We start from the raw sequence: 22,699 nt of genomic DNA, 5'->3' as shown, positions 1-22,699 counted from the left end.
TGTATGTTTGGCACAATGCTGCATGTAAGACATAAGGTCTACCAGAGATGGACTTGCCTTCTCGTCTACCTTCCCTTCTCCACCACAGTTTACACCACCTTCGCTCGTACTAAATGTAGTGCAAAAACTAATTGTAACCGCTGACAACAACACAAGCAGTCTCAAGGTCAGAGCTTTGATGATATCGTAGCGGCGCTCCAAACAGCTGCTCCGCTGCTCTTTGTAATATTCTTTAAGGCACAGTCGTGCTTCTAATGGGAAAAGGCCAAACCGGGTTATGAAAATCCTTATTTACAGCGAGCTGCCTGGCTGTGTGAAGTAGGTCACAGCAGCCCCCGACACGCAACAAACCTCACACCGTTTAGTGCTTTTCTTTTGAATGCTCGCTGCCTTCCAAACGCACCTGAGGGAAAGACACGGGAACGCGGTTCACTCCTCCTTATCAAGTATGAATATTTGTTCTAAATGGTTTGATCGGCGGTCTCTCTAAAGACGGATCAGGAGAGATGATCGGATGACGCATCAACACATGCTTCAGAACTCATTTGTCTGATTTCAAGAGATTGACTTTCAAGAGCTCTGTGGCGCCGAGTGCATGCAGGTTCACCGGGATGTAAACGGTGAACCCTGAAGGACATTTTGTCCAGTTAAGCATGTCGGTCTATAGGTTAATTTACACCTATATGTTAACCAGTTGAGCTGGACAGATAGGACTCACTGTGATGCTGACTGTGTCCGATGGGACCAGTGTTACGGAGTGTCCTGTCCAAACATCTGAATTGGTTACCACATAGAACTAACTGAGCCTGTAGACCAGCATGCCTCACTCGGTGACAGTAAACCGTTGACATCCCTACTTACACAAATGGTCCCGATGACCTCCAGGTCAGGCAGGCTAATATAAAGCTACTATAACCTCGCGCTCGTCATCGTATGCTCAGGCATTTGCACCTCCACATTATGTGCGACAGCGCTGGATAGGTGCGGGGCCCGAGGTGTAGGTGAGTGCTGTCCCCTCGGGTGATGGATGCCTGTGAGAGGCTGTTATGCCACAAGGTGAAAATGTCCATTAATCAGCCCCACTTCCTCCATTGCCGTGGCTTTCCCATTACCAGCGCACTCCGAACAGGCTGATTGGTTTTTAATTGGCCTGCCCGCCAGGAGATAGATCATGTTTTCCCTGAGGAAAGACACGGAGGTGTGTGTCTGTGTGTGTGTGTGTGTGTGTGTGTGTGTGTGTTTGTGTGCGTATGGTAGGGGGGCACCCGTCCTATCGCTGAGGGATACCCATACTAAGAATCTATTCTACAAGCGTTATGAACAACCAGATCTGGGTGGTCACCTGTCACATGGAATATTCCTTCTTTTGTCGGTAAAAATGTCCACTGATGACGGCTACCAATTATCCAAGTAATTACACAAACACATCCGTCTACATAATAGCTTGTCCATCTCAACCACACGTCCAACGTTTCAAAGCTGTTTGCAGCTGCAGGGTCTGTATTTGCTCTCGATTCACCTGTCAGGACATTTCAGTAGTTAACCTCCGTAAAATGTAAGCTGGCCAAAGTCAAAGTTCTCCCTGTGACTGATCTAAAATCAGGAAACGTTGACATGAATGTTGAACGTGCCATAATTAATCGGCCGTAGCAGCAGACGTAGCAAGGACCATGTGTGAAGGACACGAGAGCAGCTACATCTTCCACAGAGTCGACGTCAGTATTGACGTTGTGTCTGCTCAAATAGATCAATCCCCCTCCGCCCTGGCCGACCACGTCACGGAGGCTGATTGGAGGAACACATTGATTCCCTATTGTATCTTCACACGGACTCACAAGGATACGTTCCCGCCGCAGGCTGATCCTTCTGGCCTCTGAGTTGGGAAGAGAAGACGTTAAACTCTGCTCGAATTAACATTTAAGGGGGAAATGTTCAAAATAACTGCTGGTTAATCGATTTTTTTTCCTTCATTCGTGCTATGATTCATCGTATGGAGAGCAGACAGCTTCCAGTGGCGTGGGCAAATATACTGCAGGCCAGCACTTCTGTAGGTGCACCACAGTTTGCCGTCAAGGGCAGGTTGTGTTGGAAGGCCAGCCTGTAAAGACCATCTCAGCCTTCACCGCGGGGAGCGAGGGTGAGCTGCAGTGATCTGCAGGCTGGTGAGGAGATATGCTGCTGGAGGAGGCATGATGGACTGTGACCTGAGGCTCCAGATGGGAGTTCTCCTGAGAGACCGGCCTCAGCTTGTGGGTCTTTATACGGATGGAAATCCAGGTTTAATCAGCTTCAGTTTGGTAGTGAAATACCTTGTTTTTGTCACGGTAACGTCGTGTTATGTGAGTGTTTGTTGACCCTCTGCGGAGGAAATGTGCCCAGGTAGCTCGCCCACCCGTTGGTATTTTCCGTTTATTATGAAATTATGGCGAGGCAAAGCAGACTTTTGCAGACCGCCACAGTCCAGGTCGTTAACAGGAAACACTGGTTACGTTGTATACATCAATTATTCTGTTTTGACAACTTTTCACAGAGTTTGAAAGGCATTCTGATACATGTGATGTCAGCAGCCGCTTCACATGCCAGCAAATCAGCTTCACACTGTTCAAAATCCTGAATCCGTGGATAGCAGTTGCCACCCACAAACTAATTCTGCTTTTAGGCCTGGTTTGAATGAAAACAATTTAACTAAATCACCTCAGCATCACTTGTCCTATCCTCCACCTGCTTTCCCTCAGGATTACAATGAAGTAATACAAATGTATTTACAATTGCCAGAGTATTGTTAGTGAATATATGTGTAGTGTTTCTATACCTAAGGCTTATCTAAGTGACCACTGCAGAAGCTCACACAGTCTAGCATGAATGCACAGTCATGCTATAGCAGTGTATGGCTCAGACATGCTAAGCGTAGCGTGTGCATGTGTGATCCAGCCCCTCAACATGGAGGCTAATATTAGCGCATGACTGTCCCCCCCCCCCCCCCCACATTGCATGCAGGGGATCCCCAGGAGGCTTTCTGGAGCTCATTCATTAGGCTGCCGAGGAATAAGGGACACACAGTATCTCCCACGCAAGGCTGGAATAAAGACCCCCACCCATCAGCTAATTAGACTTCGTCTGCGGCCAAACATGTTTTTTGAAAAATGTGGTTGTTTTTTATCACATTATGATACTGTATTTAGACGCAGATATGGTAAATATTGACAATTTATAACAGGGAATCAGACAGGAAGTGACTGTGACACGTTACAGTAGCGGCATACTGTACATCAGGACGTTTCCTATGACCTTACAGTCCATATTCAGCAATCCCATCAACACCCAATTTCCCCCGCGCTCCAGCTCTGACTAGACTGTTGTGATTACGAGGGGCTGGGTTCTTTTACTTTCATGCCAGAGAGAGAAAGAGAGACGGAGAGGAAAGATGGGAGGGAGGGAGGGGGGAGGGAGGGGGGAGGTTCCCGCAACGTTGGTCGCAGCAAGACCCGGGTAGCGTGCTTTCCCTCTATAATTTAATCACATTCAGCTGTCTCCCTGTCCTCGGCTCGCTCAGCAAAGCACATCAGGCACCACGGTGGCACACACACACACACACACACACACACACACAGCCGCACACACTCCCGCCGCACCGGCACGAGGAAGATGTTTCCTTCCTCTTTCAGCCAACCTCCCGGAGAAGGTAACTTCGCCTCACGCCAAGCCGACCCCCGACAGAACCGGCCACTGAAGGACACGCCGCCAAATACAAGAGCTTCACAGTCCAGACAGAAAGCGTAGTAGATGATAGAACATCTGACTTCACGCTGGACATGAGAGGAGCGGACGGCTGCAAGCGTTCACCAGCTTCTCCGTCCTCCAGGTTGTTTTACAATAAAACACTGAGATCAGACTGAATCCATCCAACTACAAAACCACTGCAAAAAAAGACCCTAAAATGGATATTGTGATGAGAAGTGTTTTGCTGTGCCGATGCCTGCGGGTCCATTTCTTATCATGAAACAAGTCGGTGTGGGGAGCGCGCCGGGACACTATCCTCAGATGTCACCAAACATCGTCTCCATCGTTTGTTGACATGACAAACATTCATTTTGACACACTTTGGGCAAGCCAGAACGGAAACAAGTCTGTTTTTTTGTCTTGACAGAAGGAAACATATTGCAGTGCATCTGTCTTTCTGCTGGTTATTTACAGTATTCCTACCACGGGAACAACATCGGCATTGTCTTTTCTTACACGCAAATCTGACAAACACTGTGTGTGAGATGTAATACAGACTGAAGGGATAGTGTGTGTGTGTGTGGTTGTTTACATGCATCCAAGTCCACCAGAGAGTTTACTGTATTCAAAGTTGGGAGTTGTAGTTCTCTGCCAGCTGCAACGTTCTCTCCTCATCCCTTCAGTCTCTATTACGACTTGTAGTTGTTTCCTGGCAGTCAGAGTGCCTCCCTTCCCCGGATGCCAAACGCTGTCCTCGCTGCCTCCGAGACCTCAGACTAACAACACAACACATCGCACAACACCAGAGGCTGATTCTACCAAGAGGTAATGGCACTTTAGGAACAACCAAATCAAATGATACAACTTTTCATTATCCTTTAAACGCTAATAATAACGACAACAATACCCTGCTGTATTTAACAGTTTAACGAACGTATCATGATAAGAAAAAACTCTTCTTCAACACAGCGGAAGTTTGCAGGATTTACTCACAGAACAAACTTTTAAATGGCCGCACACATTAGACACTTCATGTGCTACTCTGTGAAATAACGCTGCTTTCAGGAAGCAAGGCATTTAATGTCAGCAGCAACTCTACAAGGACAAAAGCAATGCAACGTAAACATGATGTTAGCCATCACAGAGCAACACAACTGGGACAACAAACCAAGCAAATCAACCAAGTCCCTGCACCAGAACGATCAGACCACATCAATAAACCTGAACACCAGAGCAACAAACACAAGGACAACACTCTAGCATCAACAATCACATCTTCTACCTCAGTCTGATGCAGGAAATCATTTTGGGGTCATCACACAAAAAAGATTTGTAGCTGCAGCTTAAATCCTCAATCAGCCATGGCAGAGCGAAGGCACTGGATGCCCCAGACGAGAACAAGTTACCTTCCAACTGCCGTCTTCTCTTTCAACTTTTTCCTCCCGCTGTCCAGAATGCGCTTCCTCTCCTTTTTCCAGTCTTCCCTTTACTTCTCTCCCTCATTCACTTCACTGTTCTCACTGCAAAGTTGTGCTCTCGTCCTGCATGCAAATCATTTTTACGACTTGAGAGATGACTGGGAATGAGGGACGGAGGGAGAGCGAAGGGAGAGAGGATGACAGAGGGGTGGAGGAGTCGAGATAATGGTTGGAAGGCAGGCGACCAATGGGCCTGGAGCCTAATGGAAAAAGGGAATCAGGACACACCAATGAGGTGCTGCCTGGAGAGAGAGAGAGGGAGGGAGAGAGAGAGAGAGAGGGAGAGAGAGAGCGGAGGAAACAGGCGAGGGAAGCAGGGATGGCGAGAGCACAGTCGGGAGGAGACGGTGCAACGCAGACCGAGAAAGACACTGAGGGGGAGAGAGAGAAAGAGAGAGAGAGTGCAGAGCTGTGCATAGCGGGTGAGCTGGGGAGGAGGAGAGAGCCGAGCATCCCGGGCGAGATGGAGAGAGAGATCAGAGGGGAGGACGGAGGGAGAGGAGCGCACAAAGAAGATGAAAAAGAAGGAAGGAGGAAGGAAGAAAGGTACAGAGGGAAGGAAGTGACTTACCTGGGTAGTGCTAGTGGCATGCTTCACACGGCGCCTCGCAGACTCCACACACACACACACACACACACACATTTACGCACATGCACCCACCCCAGCGATACAGGCACACGCCGCGCCGCCGCTGAGACGAACCACAAGCAAAAACAACAAAGGAGAGGACTGCCAAAGCCGACTGGTATACCCTACAGCAATCGTGCCTGTGTGTGTGTGTGTGTGTGTGTGTGTGTGTGTGTGTGCGTGTGTGTGTGTTGGCGTGCGAGTGTGTCAGGGAGGAAGGATGGGAGTGTGTATGAGTATGTGTTTGTGCTGGGAGGCGAGGGAGAGACGGTTGGAGGAAGCTAAAATGCTCTCTCTCCTTTCTCAGCCCTATAAGCTGAACTGGTTCTCTCTCTCTCTCTCTCTCTCTCTCTCTCTCTCTATCTCTCTCTCTCTCTCTGTGTATGTGTGTCTCTCTCTCTCTGTACACTGTGCATGTATGTCCTCCAACACTCAATACGTTCCCCCTCTCCCTTCCCTGCGATGTGCCCTCCCTTCCCTTCCTCCCTCTCCTACATTTATTCAGGGCTGCAGACTGTCTGCTCCCAGAGCTGGTTCTTCCCACGGGCCCGGGGAGGGATGGAGGAAGGGAGGGATGGGACTAGAGGGAGAATAGAGGGAGGGATGGGGAGGGGGGTGATAGTGAGCCATGTGAACATGTGCAGCGCGTTTATTTCAAATGGGAGAGAACCAACTTTGAGCCTTTAAAAAGGGCAAAATAATCTCCACACGTGGTTCAGTGCACATTGTTTGGCCTGGGATCATTCAGAGCTGAGAGAGATACAGGATGCAAACTTAACGGAAGCTGATCGCTGGCTTGCTTTTAATTAACACCCCCCCCCCTCATTCAAGGCTTCGAGGCTGGCTGAGCACCAGAATTAAGAGCGCAGAAGATGAATGCACATTGAAACCAGCTAGTTGGAGCCATGTGTTCGGTGATGAGCGGCGGTAATACGCTGCCCTCAAACAGGAGACAATATTTACAATATAATCATGTTCCAACCATAAAGAGGGTGACATTCATGCGCGCTCTTGTGTGAATGAAGATGGGAATAACAACAGGGTGATTTCCATATTTACCCAGATATGCAAACACAGAGAATGCTAATTTCATCCCTGAGACATCATCATAATTAGATTATAAATTAGGTTCATTCCTTACCGGACAAGAGGTGCTAATTCCTTCATTTTCCACCAGCAGGGGACGAGCAGCAGCCTCCCTATAGGCAGAGGAGGATATTGGGGACTTCTATGCTCCTCTGACAGCGACAAGCAATAACATATTCAAATAAATTCATATTTACACATAAATATTCAGGATACCATTCAAACACATGGGCCTAGTAGTGCTCTGGTATCCGGTGTACACATATACGAGGTGCATTGTTTTGATCTTCCCCACAACGGTAAACAAATCAAATGCCATCCAGCAGTATTTTACAGAACCAACAAGCGCTGCTCTCCAACAATGCTGCCAGGCAGTAGAGGAAGGCATGATAAGTACTCTGGTGGGTTGGGACACACTGCCCTCGGGGCGTTCGATATTAGCAATTTCAAATTCTTATTTGGCTATGTTAATGCCAATCAAGCACAATTAATTTAGCCCACGTTTCTTAAGCAAATAAACAAAGGGTAGAAATGTGCACGAATCAGGAAAATGCTGCTCATTTGAGGAATCATCACACGTAGGAATAGCCGGAAATCAATGTTTGAAGCAGTTACTGTATGATGATACAAAGCAGCGTAAACCCAGAGGTCTCTCTGCAGCCGAGCAGCTGGGTGGGAACGGGCTTTTTTAAAATTTGAATGAGTCTGTGGTTAAAATGGCTGCGTAAGTTATTTCATGTGCCCTAATTTGTTCTCATTCATTTAAATTATAAATGTCACACAATTAAATTAAATCACACCTGTGTCAAATGCATGATGTTCCTGTGTAGACTAACACGTCAAGTTCTTTTACTTTATCTACATTTTTAATGGAAGGTTTTTGAATACCAACGTAGTTATTTTTGCAAACAAAAAATGTTGGTAATTCATATTTTTTGTAATTTTCAGATTGCAGGGACAAAACACAGAACAAAACAGAAAATAAGGAAATAAATAAAATAAAAATGTGGTGGTACATGGCATCTACAATTCACCTCACCAACCCCCTCCAATCATGGCAGTCATCACAGGATGACTATGATATGATGATATGAGAGATAAAAAAATAAATAAAAACAAGATTTTTTCAGTCTAGAGGGATCTCAGTCCAGATTCAGACCAAGGTCCTCATCCGCCTTTACATGTATCCAAAACCAGTCCCAGGAAGTGGCCCCATCCCTTTGGGACCCTTTCACTAATATTTCTGACTAGTTTATATTTGAGCTGGTATTAAATGATTATATTTTTTATAAGCATTAACCATGTATCCCTCTCTCACATTAATAGCTGCCTTCCTTTTAAGTGTGCAAGTGCAGATAAATGGTACTAAATTAACGTAAATACCTGCACCTGTGTTTTTGGTTTCTTTTATTGCTACAAGCCAAAAGTGTCTGCATTAACTTAATTGAACAATTGTATTGTCACATGTGTATGAAAATGATCTTTCATTCTAATCCAATCTTGTTCACCTTCATTGTAACGTTCACAGGCCACAGGCAGTGTGTCAACAAGGAAAAGGTAAGATGTAAGATCAAACAGTTACACATCGGCTGGTTTACTACAGCAGTATGAACCGGTGAGTGTCTTTCAATTCACAGTGAATTCAGCTCAGTGAAGTTCACGGAACACCTCCGCGTGATATGAACTCGGTTATTTCAGCCATGATGGATGAAACCTGGTTTGGGTCTACATGGAGCCCCCCCTAGCAAGGTGAAAATTCACTTTCGGTTTGAATGTAGCCTACCGTTACAGATTAAATGTGTCAAATTAACTTTACATTGACAAACATCATATATGTATTCATGCGATAATTCATACAAGATCAAAGTACATATTTTAACCTCTCTTTTATGGGTTTCAGTTGGAGTGATGGACAGCTCCTGGTGCTGAAACACATCCAACACTCACAGAGGCCAACAGCAGTCAGAGAGAAACCAGATGGAAATCAATGGAGGAAATGTTTAGAAAAGAAAAGGCACTTCTAGCCTGCAAAAATATTAAGGAATTCAAATTTCCCAAATTCTTGCTTCCTAAGCAGATATCTAAACAATATCCTACATCCTTATATTCCACTTGTTTTTTATGAATATTTGTGCATGCATGAAAGTAAACACGTGCATTTCATGTCAAAACTAACACCCAAACATCTAAATTATTTAGGTGTTAATTGGAACAATCAAGGCAACGACAACAAAAATGACATATTCAAATACAAAACAGTAGCACCTTTAATCAGTGACTACACCTGCAAGTTGTTTTAGTAAAGTTGCTACGGGTGTTAATTGTAAACCAGGCCGGAGAATTGAAGACAACACTTAAGTGCCTTAAACCTGCGTTCTCTCTACTGGCCATCAGGGGGCGACAAAATAAGTCAGATTGCATAGAATTCTATGAGAAAATGACCCGATACAATTTGTACCCTCAATCATTTATATTTTGTAGGATTTACCTTTCATTCACATTTGAGTTAATTTTTTTTCAGTAAATTCAGAAAATAAGTCAGAATCCTGCCAATTTCAAAGGCTTTTGACACCAAATCCCAACATGACTGTGTCTATGGTGTTCCTTAAGGTTTGGTGGCTTAATGTGATATATTAGAGGGATTTCTGATCATTTTGATCAATTCCTGATTGGTAAAAATAAAATAACCAAAGCACCAAAACAATTGCTGCAAGAACTTGAGACTATGAGACCATAGAGCACGCTGGCCATCATGTAATTCTATCACGTTCTCAGACTTTTGACACGTTAAAGTTCATTAAATACTCAATTAAAATGTGTTTTTTTTTACTTCTGATTTACGACTAGAATGACTTGACACACACTGCTGAGCTGCATCGCAAATTCAAGTTAAAAATGCTGATCAAACCAGAAATATATGAATCATTTACGGTTCCGACGACAGCTGAATAAACTTCACCTGGTGATTGCGAGTGTGAAAGTGAGCGGGCGTTGAGTTGTTAAATTCAACCCGTCTTCCAGAATCAATACGACACACCTGCCTGTCAAGTTGCAAATACTTTTTTCAAGTTGAAACATTTAAACTTCAGGTAATCTGCTCAATGTGAATGCCTTTTTGAATTAACTCCTCAGCTGAAACTAAAGCATTTGAACCAGTTGGAGGCCATTTTGGCATGAACTGCTTTCTCAGGTAACAACCTGACGTATGGATGAAGCACAGCATGTTCTCACTGGAACCACACTTTGAGGGATATATGCTCAAGGTAACTGCGCACAAGATATACATGCATTTGTAAATCTAAAACCAAAGTTCCTGTCTTAAGTTAAGAGTGAGAATGAAGCGAGGGAGTAGATGGAGACAGAGAGAGAGAGCTGCAGGAGGGATGGAGGGAGCGAGGACGAGGGCTGCTGTTGAGGTTAGAGGTGTTGATGCTGCCGAGTTGAAGCAAGCTGGGGAGCCAAAGGAAAAAGAGAATCGGTTGTGTTTTGGGACTGGAGACGATAGTGTGGTGAAGGTGAAGGCTTGTTGTTCAGTGGGACCGAGGGAGATGAGCGTGTGGAGGTGGAGGGGGGAGGAAGAGAGAGAGAGCACGATACCTTAAGGGAGCAGAGAGAGATGTATAAGGGAGGAGAGGTTGCATTGCTGGCGTATTGGGAGTAAGAGAGCAGAGGAATAACAAGCTTCAGCCTACTTATGTACAGTATGGTGTCTCGCTCTGTGTGTGTGTGTTACAGGGAGAGACTTCAGTCTTTGGAATGGGATGACAAATGTGCCAGACATGAAAGACCAGAGCACATACAAACCCTTAGGGAGCCACTTTACCTGCACACACACACACACACACACACACACACACACATACACACACACACACACACACACACACACACACACACACACACACACACACACACACAAAGTGGCTTCAGGGGAAACACACAGACACACAAGTTTGTGTTACTCTAACTGTGAGGAGCCACAGTGGCGAGATTCTGTTCTTAACTGTATGAAACCTTAACCACCATGACAACACTCCCACCTAACATTGGCCCTATAATAACTGCAAAAGCTAGTGTGTGTGTGTGTGTGTGTGTGTGTGTGTGTGTGTGTGTGTGTGTGTGTGTGTGTGTGTGTGTGTGTGTTAATGGTCTGTTCATTGTGACAAATCCACAGAAAATGTTTTCAAATGAAAAGAGAACAAAAAAGAAGGTGTGATCCCCCCCCCCCCCCCCCCCAGAAAAAAAGCATATTTTTTAGGGCATTTAATATTCATATCTTTTTTCCATATCTTTTTTATTAATTACATCATGTGGAAACTATTTCACATTGTAATTAAATAAAATACACATAATAGCACATTTTTAAATTTTCATATATAGCACATGGGAAAACATGTGAGATGTAATATTTACGCTTCAAAAATGTATTTAATTATTCATGACATAGTTTTGTAAAGTTACATTTGATAATGTTGAGGTCAACAAAATAAATCAATAAATCTTTCAATATTCCTCAAGAATTAGGGTAGAAAATTCCTAATTTCAGAAAACATACTGTAATTGTGCAAATAATCAAAGTTGTTCGTTCTATTGTTAAAAATATATTTCTATCATTGAAATGTTTAAGAGCAGGGTCTCATGATGACACCTTTCTAAAATCCCGGCTTCAACCCCATTACAAAAAACAACTCTTTAGCAGCTGAACCTGGTGGAGACCAAAACGGAGCAAAAAATGGAGCAAATTCAGCATTTGGACCACCCTAAATATAAAATAGATGAGCAGAAGATAGTTTGCTAATGTATTTGACAATGACATAATAAGACGATTGTATGTTGTGTATTCACCACTTTGTCTCCTCCAATTTTACAACTAAACTTCAACTAAACTTCACTCTCAGTTCCGTTTTGTGGGAAAATTACTTCTTTCAGGAGCAAATCGTCGCAATTTTGCAGTTTGAATTCGAAACATGGTTAATGGAGCAAAAAATGCTACAGCATTACATAGTTAAGGCAACAAAACTACTTGATTAGGATTAGCAAAAAAACATTGGGGTTTCACTTAAAAGGACTATGAAATTGAAACAAAACACAGCAAAACGACTTCACACAGGACATGAATAGCAGTCTCCTGGGTTGAAGTCGGATTGATGGATTTTGAACCAGACCTCTGTCCTTTGATACATCAAGTTCAAATGTAATTCAAACAAAACCCGTTTCCCTCTAAATGTAATTCACAAAGCAGTTTTATTGTGTGAGAATGCAACGTTAAGGCTCGTATTCAGCTTGTTCCTGAAATGGCTAAACAATCTAAATGATTGCATTGAACTGAATCTAATTATTTATGAAAGAAATGAATCCCTCACTCTTAGTTAATAAGTTCTCACTAACACAGGTCTACAAAACACAGTCAACTGTTGTTGAAATGTACGCATTCACACACAAAATGACTGCATGTAGTCCTGATGATGCCTACGTACACGAATCCACACAGACATGCACGGAGCTCATGCTTATGTAAATTCAAAAGCATCCACATGAGAACAAAGCCATGGCACGGGTATAAACAAGAGGGCATACATAAACATCACATGTCCATGCATTATGCAGACACATGAACACATCCACGTCCACCCAGACACACACATGCACCCCATTTACCTCGTTCACAGAGGTAAGACCACGCACCATTTCACCCCCTCGCACGCTCCCTCTCTCTCTCTAGTCCCCAAATCCATGGCATATGACCTTCTGTGGGACAGATAAAGAATGTGCTTATCAGTCATGCAAATGAGGCTGAATTCATTTTCCACAACAGATGGCCCCATAGATAATGATGATGGAGGAGAGAAAATTAAATGTCTCTCGCTCGGTGACCATGGCAACCGCGCCTCTGCGGCATAATATCAATAATAAGTGCGCCGCATAATAAGGTTGTCAGTCCTGTGAATCAAAACCTCCCATGATGGGATAGGGCAAGGGGGGTGGGGTGGGGGGTGGGGGGGGGGGGGGGGTCTCAGAAAGTTTGGTTGACTCTGTTGGACACCGTGGGAGGTCTACTGACGAACTGGAGCTTTAACAGAGCAACTTGTAATATTTCAACAACTTTCTAATAAATCAGTCTTCATATGGGTTTAAAAGCATTTACACACCATTAATAAGAACAACTTCTGGGTTGTGAAAAACCCATAAAAACCCAAATATCTACCTCAAAAATGGCAAATGCTGGGTTTAGTTCTACAGTGGGTTGAACCAAAGTAGAATGGACATTGACTATCATGTGACTAGTTTGAAACAAAATGGCGCTCACCACTGTACATTGACTACATTGACCGTATGAGTTAGTTTGCTACAACAGTCACAGTTCTTTGCAAAGGCAACGCAACACACCCTCCTGCTATGTTGATCGATATGGGAATGTCTGTTCTACTCTCATTCTATTTCTATGGGTTGACCACTCTAACTACCTGCTCAACCAATGACTTCTGGCCCTGCAAGTCAAACTACCTCATGCCACGCCCTCTTCACGGTAACCCCATCACCTCAACATAACCATGACCGTACCTGAAGGGGACATGGGGCAAAGTGGATGTAGCATGAGTGTAGCGCGAGGTGCTACAGGCCTATCGAACTACATGGCCGTATGGTGGGAGTAAAGGAGTAAAGAGCAATAACATCCATGTAGGGAGGAAGTCAAGGTTAATGGATGGGTCAAATAAACACAGGACTTTCACCCAATAGACTATCGTTAGTGTCCCGTGTGAAAAGTCAACATTGACCTTTTTAAGTTACTTAACTTAGGCTGGATTTAACATAGCCTACTTAAGTGATTATGCTCCTTCTCTGGTGTATACTTGTACACTTACTTGCAGTGTCTTCCAGCTCATGTTCCCAAACCAGCAGAGATAAAACAAATCCCCCCAGAGTGTTCTACTCCAGGGTCTCGTCATAACAGCGAGGTTGTCAGACACCCAACTTATCACCTGATCGTTGAGCTTCATATTTAGCTTAGATGTGAGAATGGTACTTGATCTTCTCCTCTAAATCTCAGCAAAGAAGCAAAGAAGTATAATTACCAACATGTCAAACCTATGTAGACATGGCCTATTTGAAAGTGAGAAACCCCAACAACTTGGGGTGGAAATTATGATTCACTGTGCTGATTTATATTGCTCAGTTCAGTTCAAGGAATCACAGTTACTGACAATGTAGTGACCATTCTTTTCAGGATGTACTTCAATAAGTATTAAATCATCACTGTTTATAAGTCTGTGATATTATGAAAAGTTGCTGGTAAACAGATTTTGGTTCAGTTCATACTAAAGGAAGACAAACCCCAGGTAATGGATTTTTCACAATCTTGCAACGCACCAGAGTATATTATGCATTTATTTATGACTCATAACAAAAGGCCTTGAACACTTCTTTTCTCAGGCAGCATCTTACTATGGGTGAACACAAAAGATACGCTGAGTTAGAAGAGTTTAAGAGTTGCCAGTGCACCAATAAGAGCAATATATGAATCTCATGACAGTTTGTCAATGTTTCCAGAGGACAAAATCCAATCAAAACCACACCCACAGGTGTTTCTGACTCTTTAACCTTTAATGAATAATACAAACTTAAAAATGAAAAGCTGATTTAGTCATAAATCTAGAATGTTACAGTGGGATTAAAAAAAACGCCATGTTTGATGGTAACTTTGTTGTTTTCTAAAGAATGATTTATTATCATTCTTTAGAAATATATTTTATATACATATTATTATATAATTGTGTTCAGGTAAAAGTTAAGAAGTGGCAGCAATGTTTGGTTGTTGTTGAATTCTGGGATATTAGGATGAAATGACCCTCCATGTATCAACTAAAACTAAACTATTGTTTTTCGGATTACACCTTGAGGGTAAAATTATTCTCATCGTCATAGAGAAGTTTAATAGCAATGACAGCCTTTAATGCAGAGCAGATGAGATCTATGCACCACTTTTTAATTAAAAAGAATGGTTTGACACATGCAATCCCCTTATTTTACATTAAACCTATGGAATTTCTACAGCTACAGCTTACACATACATTCAATCTAATGGACAAAAGATAGCGGCCCATTAGGCAGCACAAGAAGTCCGGAGTAATTGTTCAATCTGGAAATTTGAGGCAATTTCAGGGGAAAACAGAAAATGATACTGCAGCGGAGCTCCAATCCTTTTTGCACCACAGTTTGTCTAATTGCAGAGCTGATTTATTTGCTCCATTATTAAATCTCAAGCCCCAGTCACACTGGTCCTGATGAAAATGGCGATTATTGCCCAAGTTCAGGCCAGGCTGGGGAATTGGACTTTCATTGCCCAGAATAAGAGAGGAATTGTTGAGAAGATGCAGGGAGACGGAGAGATGTGAAGAAGCAGGGTGGTGCGATTTCTCCGTGAGCCGACCTTGGGGAGTGTTTTCAACATCATCTCTCTCTTTATTGACCAGTTGCTCAATCACGTATGGTTGAGTACTCGTTCTCTCCCCTCGCTTCAGCAAACACCTGCTCAAAGCACAGATACCATACGGTCCTGCCTGGACTGCACTGGGCTGTGCCTTTGTTTTCTCTTTAGTGCTCAAACACACGCTAGGCAGTGACCCGTCCCCTCTCCAGTCGCCGCAGGATTGCAGTAACTGGATCTCTCTAAGCTGCTTCTTTATATATGTACATAAAAACGTCCAACCAATATATTAAGTATCTATGAAGTAGTAGATCAACGCCTGCCTTCGCAGTTTTTTTGCACTGTTGTCACACTGCAGCCTGAACTCTGTGTATGATAGATTTTGGACCTTTATTCCGTAACAAAAAGCCTCCAGCTCTTTGAAGGATAAAGGAAGTGGAGATCCGCTTACCCTAAAGGGTAAAATATGTTTAGATCTGCTGGCTGTGGAGGCCGTTGTAGGAGTTTTTCTGCATTGTTTTGATCATAAAACCAGCAGGTGTAATGCTGTGTTCACACCAACAGCGAAGCAATTTATTGGTCTAGATGACGTTATTTTAAGTGGTGATGGAGCAGCTGCAATGTTAGCATAGCCTAGCTACGCTCATCGACATGGGAGTAGAGAAGTGTGAGGGTTGAATTAAGAGCAGCGGACCTTGAAACGATCACCACCCACGGCCGATCACCCAGCCAGACCAATTTCTGCTGAAAGAGAAGTCGACTGCCCCAGGAAGAAATGGAGGACTGAGATAGAAGCCATGCTAACCCAGTTAGGACCCAAGGCTACTCCACTACCCAGCATGCTCCTGGCTGTCTGATGTCCGGAAAAATAAGATGGATGAAATAAGACTTCAGGCTAACCCAGAATGCAGAATAGCCGTAGTGCAGCTGTCGTTCTTCCCAGATACCTCAGAAATGAATCCAGCAGGTTGCTTGGTCTTTCGTTCTGTCCCTTTCTAATGTTTTTTCTGGACGTTGTAGCTGATTCTCATCACAGGTCTATTGGCATTTCAGCACTGAAGTCTTGGGATTGTGAGTCCCTATCAACTCTACTTTCAGACATCATTTCCAATCTGTCCTGATTCTGCTCTGACAGCTGTATCCTTTCTCACATACAGCTGTAAAAGATCGGGGTCCACGTTTTGCTGTTTGCTTTTTATATGTTAAAAGTGGTTGCCAGTGATGGCAACCAAAGGCCAAGAATTGGTTGCCAATATCTTAAAATGGTTACCTATGGTGACCTCTGTTTAGTAGGGGCAGGGTTAGGGGGATTGCCCCTTCGGTCCACTAGCTTCTAGTTTTTTCTGGGCTGGTCATGTGTAAAGTCAGCAGGTTTGGATGTAGGCAATAATAAACAACGCAGTTTTTCAGGTTCATGATGAACAGTTATGGAAGGTTTTTATCACAGTGTTGGCCAGTCTGTCTGCTTGAGTGACGAACCCATTTGATTGCTTTAAAAATGCTTGAAGTGAGATAAATCAAGTGAAAAGTGTATCTTATTAGACAAAACAGATGTTGACAAATTGCATAATTTGCTGATTTGCATACTTCGCAAACCCCACCCCTACTGTTGAGCCTTGAATATGCTGAGCACATACCTTGACATTTACCTTTGAATATACGCAGTAGAATTTATGTACATGTACTTTGGAATGCCAGTTTCATCATGTCATCAATATAGCTTTAACAAGGTGTCTGGATCCGCCTCTGCTTTACTTCAGCCAGCTCAGTCAAACAAGACGTTCCATCCTGGTACACTCACAGTATTTGCAGGTAGTAAAGCTCATACTTGTGTGAAATGATTCCGGTAACTGCCACGGTGGCCAAGTGCCTGTTAAGACTGCAAGTGTGTGGAGCATTATCAGAGCTTACCAGGACACACTTGATTAATGAGGCCTCACAAATACCAATACAAGGCTCAGGTGAGCCTATATGCTTTGTTGGTTGCTTTTTTATTTCCAAATGCCATACTGCATTACAGTTATCAGATGGAAGTGACAAAACAAATACACATTCAGGAGCTGGGAGGAGGAATACATTTAATAAAATAATTAAATTGTCTCCACCAATTTTTCTTCGGCGAGCGACTGTGGCTCAGGTGGTAGAGCGGGCTGGCCAATGTTCGGAGGCTCAGCGGTTTGATCCCGCCCTTGTCACTATGCCATGGTCTTTGTGTCCTTGAGCAAGACACTTCACCCAGCTTACCTTGTGTGAATGTGTGTGACTGCTGTATGTTTGAGGTGGTGGTCGGAGGGGCCGTAGGCGCTGAATGGCAGCCACGCCTCCGTCAGTCTGCCTCAGGGCAGCTGTGGCTACTATGGTAGTTTACTACCGCCGGTATGACTGTGTGAATGAATGGAACAAATCCAACAAATCCTATCCATAATTATTATTATTATTATAATTATTATTATCATCAAGAAGAATAGATTTTTCATGTTATCTTAGCCTTTCAACCCTCGTAGATCACATCCCCAGTCATATTTTGCACCTATTTGACAATACATGGCGGAAATAAAATACCCATTTTTTTATGAATTAATTTACATTTTTATATCAAAATCTGATATTCTTTTTCTTCCTGGAAAACAAAATATGACAAATGTTTACATCAGCTAGAACAAACCAATTTTAAACAAATTATATGACACCGTTCCATCAATCAATTTGCAACTTTTTTTAGTTTTATTATGGTGAATAATACACGAATATGTCACATGTTAGGTGAGGGTATTTGTACGGTGCTTCAGCAAGAGGGCAACCTTCGGTTCTGAAAAGTGAAGCCTAAGCCTAAAGTGCCGTCTATGAGGAAATTACCTGACTTCTCACTTGATTCTTTATCTCAGTAAACATTGTAAACATGAGTTTATGGTCCCAGTCGCTTCAATACAACATGATGTTCATTTAGTAAAATATGTTCCATTTAGAGTCAAATAGACCATAAATCAGAGGATACTTTACGGTGTGGCTACGTTGTTATTGACAGGCCACTACCACGGTGTTACCCTGTCTGGGTGTTGTCCATGTTTTTGTCTTAGACCCTTTTAACCTTTCACAGTGTTTTCAGTTCATGACATATTAATAGCAAAAGTACATCCACCTAAAAATGTCTTATTCAGCTTTCGGTTGTTTATCCCCCTTTTTCATGTCACTTCTGGTTGCAAAACAACCAATACAGTGATGGACAAAGTGCCAGACTTTTAGGTTTTAAAAAAAATGACATCTGAAAGTACGTCCACTTCCTATATATAGTCTATATGTGTGTGTCTACAGCCACTAGCAGCTCTATGCGGTTGTTCATAGGCACAGTAGTGCTTTGTGCTAATATCAGCAGAGCACCATGCTCACAATGACGATGTTAAATCAGCTTGATTGACGTTTGGTCTCAACATCTCTCGAGAAAAATATCTGGCACTTAAGCTGCTGAATGCTCCACTGTGCTTCACAGCTAGTCGCTAACTTTCTGCGCTGTTTAGTCCCGGGCAGGCAGTGCACAGGTTTATGAGAGCTTTCTTTCCAAAAACAGCCACCTGCTGCTGCTGAAAATGACACTGATGTGAGTCATACTGTGAGACTGAAAAAGAAGTAAAGTCGAGTAGAAGTCAGGTGGAAATTCTCAGTGTGTTCATCACTCCCAGCCACACCTAGTCATTTTTTTCCATTGTCGTCTCATCTTTTTGATGAGCACATTTCACACTTCAACTTGCTGGTATGAAGTTTGTCATTGTCACCAGTTAATTAGCACTAAACATTAAAGGCTCACTATACGACATTCAGAGCCTTAATATAGAAGCAACCTATTGTCTTTATTAAAATATAGTGGAGTAATGACTGCCTGAGCAGAGGATGATGTCACTGTTCCACTATGTGTGTGTAGTAATCAGAGCTTCTCTGTGGCTGCCTATTGTCACAGAAGTGTTGCACCGACCCTCTGGTTCCCCCTGTAGGTAAACACTGTTGGCTCTCACACAAAGGGTGGGCAGGATGCAATGTCTCCATGACTCATCTGTTCGACATAATAAGCTGTGTAATTTACTAGTTAATGATAAAGTTAGCAAAGCACTAACGTAGAGTATTGTGACCTGCTTTCACTGAATCAGCTGTACTGACCCACATATTCATATATATTTTGTGGTATTAATGCTGGTGGCTCTCTGGATAGGGTGTTTGAGTATAAAAAAACTAAGATGGAGAAATCAATAAACACGCAGCCTTATAATATTATTAAGTATGCTGATACAACCACAGCGTTGTGCAGCAACGTGATGAGGCTAATAAGCTGCATAACCTGAGAACAAACATGTTAAATCATCATTTATGACCATCTGTAATATGAAGCTATGATATGTGATTCATGAAACAGTCTAGTGAGTCTCCACCACATTAGTTCATTTAGCTGTAATTGTCAGCTGTGTGTCTCTGCTAGGATCTGTCAGGGTTTCACCGATGACGTAAAGTTAGCAAGTGTATGGTCGAGAGAGAGAGAGAGAGAGAGAGAGAGAGAGAGAGAGAGAGAGAGAGAGAGAGAGAGAGAGAGAGAGAGAGAGAGAGAGAGAGAGAAGGACAGAGAGAGAGGGAGTGTGTGACTGCATTACAGCTGTGAATGAAGAAGTGTAGAGTGGAAAAGAAAAACCTGGATAAACTCTGAATTTCGAATGTAATACCTGAAAGTACAGCTGACTCTACAGTGGCCCTGAAGGGCAAACGGCATCAACATTAACAAAAACACAACCACAAAAGAAAAACACAACAACATTAACAAAAACACAACCACAAAAAGAAAAACACAACAACATTAACAAAAACACAACCACAAAAAGAAAAACACAACAACATTAACAAAAACACAACCACAAAAAGAAAAACACAACATTAACAAAAACACAACCACAAAAAGAAAAACACAACTTTAACAAAAACACAACGCCATTAACAAAAACAACATTAACAAAAACACAACGACAAAAAGAAATACAGAAATGCATCTTTTTGTTGTTGTGTTTTTCTTATTGGGGTTGTGTTGTTCTTTTTGTCGTTGTCATTTGCCCTTCAGGGCCACCGTATGCCTTTGATGGGAATGTCACTAGATGTACAGGTATTTGTTTTTTAAACAATAGAAGTGAAATTGAAATTTTAAGTGAAAGCACTTGATGAAACGTCAAAGGATTGCCAGAGTTGTGATGATTCATCCCGTGGCTGACATGTCTGTAACAAATGTCATGCCACTTCATCCAACAAGACATTTTACTCTGAACCAAAAGATGTCAATGCACTGGTGACTCTGGACGGAAATGTAGTGAATCATCAAAGTCAAAGGTATATCTGGAAACAAAACATTTCTGACCCATTTTCTAGACCAAAGTAGTGGATTTAGTGGATGGTCCTGGTACAGGGTTCATGCCCTTATATGGCCCTGTCCAGCTCTCCTCGAGTAACCACTGGCCTCCTGGTATCTCCTCAGATGTGCCATCCTGGTGGAGCTAGATTACCTGAGAAACCAGATTGGGCTCACAATACAAGTAGTGACAAGGACACTAGCAGAACACAAAACTCAGTCAGGAAGGAGGAGAGAGCAACTGTCTGTGGCAACCACATCAAAACCATCCCCTTTTTTGGGATTTGTCATGCGCCTGTTCTCACTTTCTTTTGGACCAAAGCAGCTGAATCTGATTCCCAATCACTTGTGCTTTCTAACTGGACTGATTGATATCCCTGAATATCCCTCTGGCCTTGGGCTCGCCTTTCTTGCCACCCTTTCAGAGTCATCGTTGTGTCTCCATTCATGGGACCTTTAGGAGGACTCAAGAATAATAAGAACATCAAGAGGAAGCTTTATTTTCACCCTACGATGCACTTAGCTCTGTATTATGGCCTCCAGTCATGGCATCTACTCTGACTGTAGAGATGTGTGGCTCTGGTAATCATAGACAACAAACTTCTAAGCTAATGATTCACTGTAGTTGCTGCCATTACACACCCACCTTGAAATTTAATAGACACGGAGGACTTGGGGCTTCTCCAAATATAAACCCATCTGGATGGAGGGGAAAAAGTGGATGACTCATCAGATGATTTTCCATCGCTCAGTGCTGCAAGTCTTGTGTTCCTTCAACCAGTTATGTGTCTGTGCAATGGAATCAAATACAAGGGATTTCTGCATGAGATAGACTGTGATATTCAATCCTTTTCTCATAGTTAAGAAATCCCATAAAAAGACCCAAACCAAAAACATTTTGATTCTACTAACAAACCTGTCTGTGGGCCTAAAGATCTAATTCCTCTGTGGCATAAATTCCCCAAACGACAGAATTAGTGAGCCACACCGTTGCACTGGAGGACATGGTCTTTAATATCCAATCAGGAGAGACTTATCTTAAAGTGAAGCATAGTTGGCCTCACATGCTATGAGCTGTACAGGAATAAACAAGCTGTTTCACTGTTAGTATTTATACTTGAGACGTCATGCGCAGTAATTAGTATACGATCCACGTAATTGTGAGCCAGGGCATTCTGCCATGTAACGTATAGGAAGTGGTTGTAGTAACCATCAAGTCACCCATTGGTTTCTGGACAACATTTATGAAGCCCCGAGTTCGGCATTTTGGCAGTCGCCATCTTCAAATTTAAACCCAGGTTAAACCCAGAGCTGCTGCCAGCAAGGTAACGTTGGCTAAAGTTTCGACAGATGCTAACTGGGCCCATCTCTGCAGGGTGTGCTTGCTAGCTGATTCTTGTCTCATTTGTGGTCTGATGAACAGTAAATGAATCAAAATCAGTGCCCCATATCACTATTTCCCAAGCAACTATAGCTGTCATAGGGACCATAAATTAAAATGTGTGAACACAAAAGTTTTTTTGTTTTTTCACCCGCCCATCTTTTGTTTCTCCCTTAGGGGCTCTGAAATTTACTGTGACACGTCGGCAGTTTTTGTAAGAAGTCTTGGAAGTCTGAAAACATGCTATTTGCCCATTTGTCCTATTTGGGTGTCTGTTTATTGCCTCAGATTGCCTCCCTCTCTCCTCTAGCCTCATCATGCACTCTCGCCCCCTCTTCTCCTCTGTGTCTGCCAGCCAGACGCTCTCAATATAGCTCAGCTCATAAACACAGAGACAGAGAGAGAGAAAGGAAGAGGCAGCGGGAGAGTGAGAGAAAGGCTCCTGTGACAGTAATAAAAATGAGTGAGGGGCAGGGGAGAGATGGAGATTGGGGTGAATGAGTGGGAGGAGAGAGGGAGGGAGGAGAGGACACACTCATGTAGAGCAGCCTGTGTACTTGTGCTTGTGTGATAGAGAGAGCAATGCAGAGTGAGAGATGAATCAAGC

General features: G+C 43.1%; 2 protein-coding genes across 7 annotated transcripts in view; both read right to left on the bottom strand.

Annotated features, from left to right (window-relative positions):
* The window catches only part of myt1lb (myelin transcription factor 1-like, b), a 115,101-nt gene extending 109,102 nt beyond the window's left edge, over positions 1–5,999 (bottom strand). For all 6 annotated transcript variants that reach the window (XM_084013979.1, XM_084013981.1, XM_084013982.1 and 3 more), the window contains exon 1: positions 5,770–5,999. The gene's annotated coding sequence lies outside the window, so the exon portion shown is untranslated. The remainder of the gene's footprint in view (positions 1–5,769) is intronic.
* The window catches only part of eipr1 (EARP complex and GARP complex interacting protein 1), a 245,599-nt gene that overhangs the window by 65,044 nt on the left and 157,856 nt on the right, over positions 1–22,699 (bottom strand). The window lies entirely within an intron of this gene.

The sequence above is a fragment of the Eutrigla gurnardus genome (assembly GCF_963514095.1).
Source record: "Eutrigla gurnardus genome assembly, chromosome: 7".
In the NCBI taxonomy this organism is placed as follows: Eukaryota; Metazoa; Chordata; class Actinopteri; order Perciformes; family Triglidae; genus Eutrigla; species Eutrigla gurnardus.
Note: the sequence above shows the minus strand (reverse complement) of the source record. Positions and strands in the feature narration are given on the sequence as shown.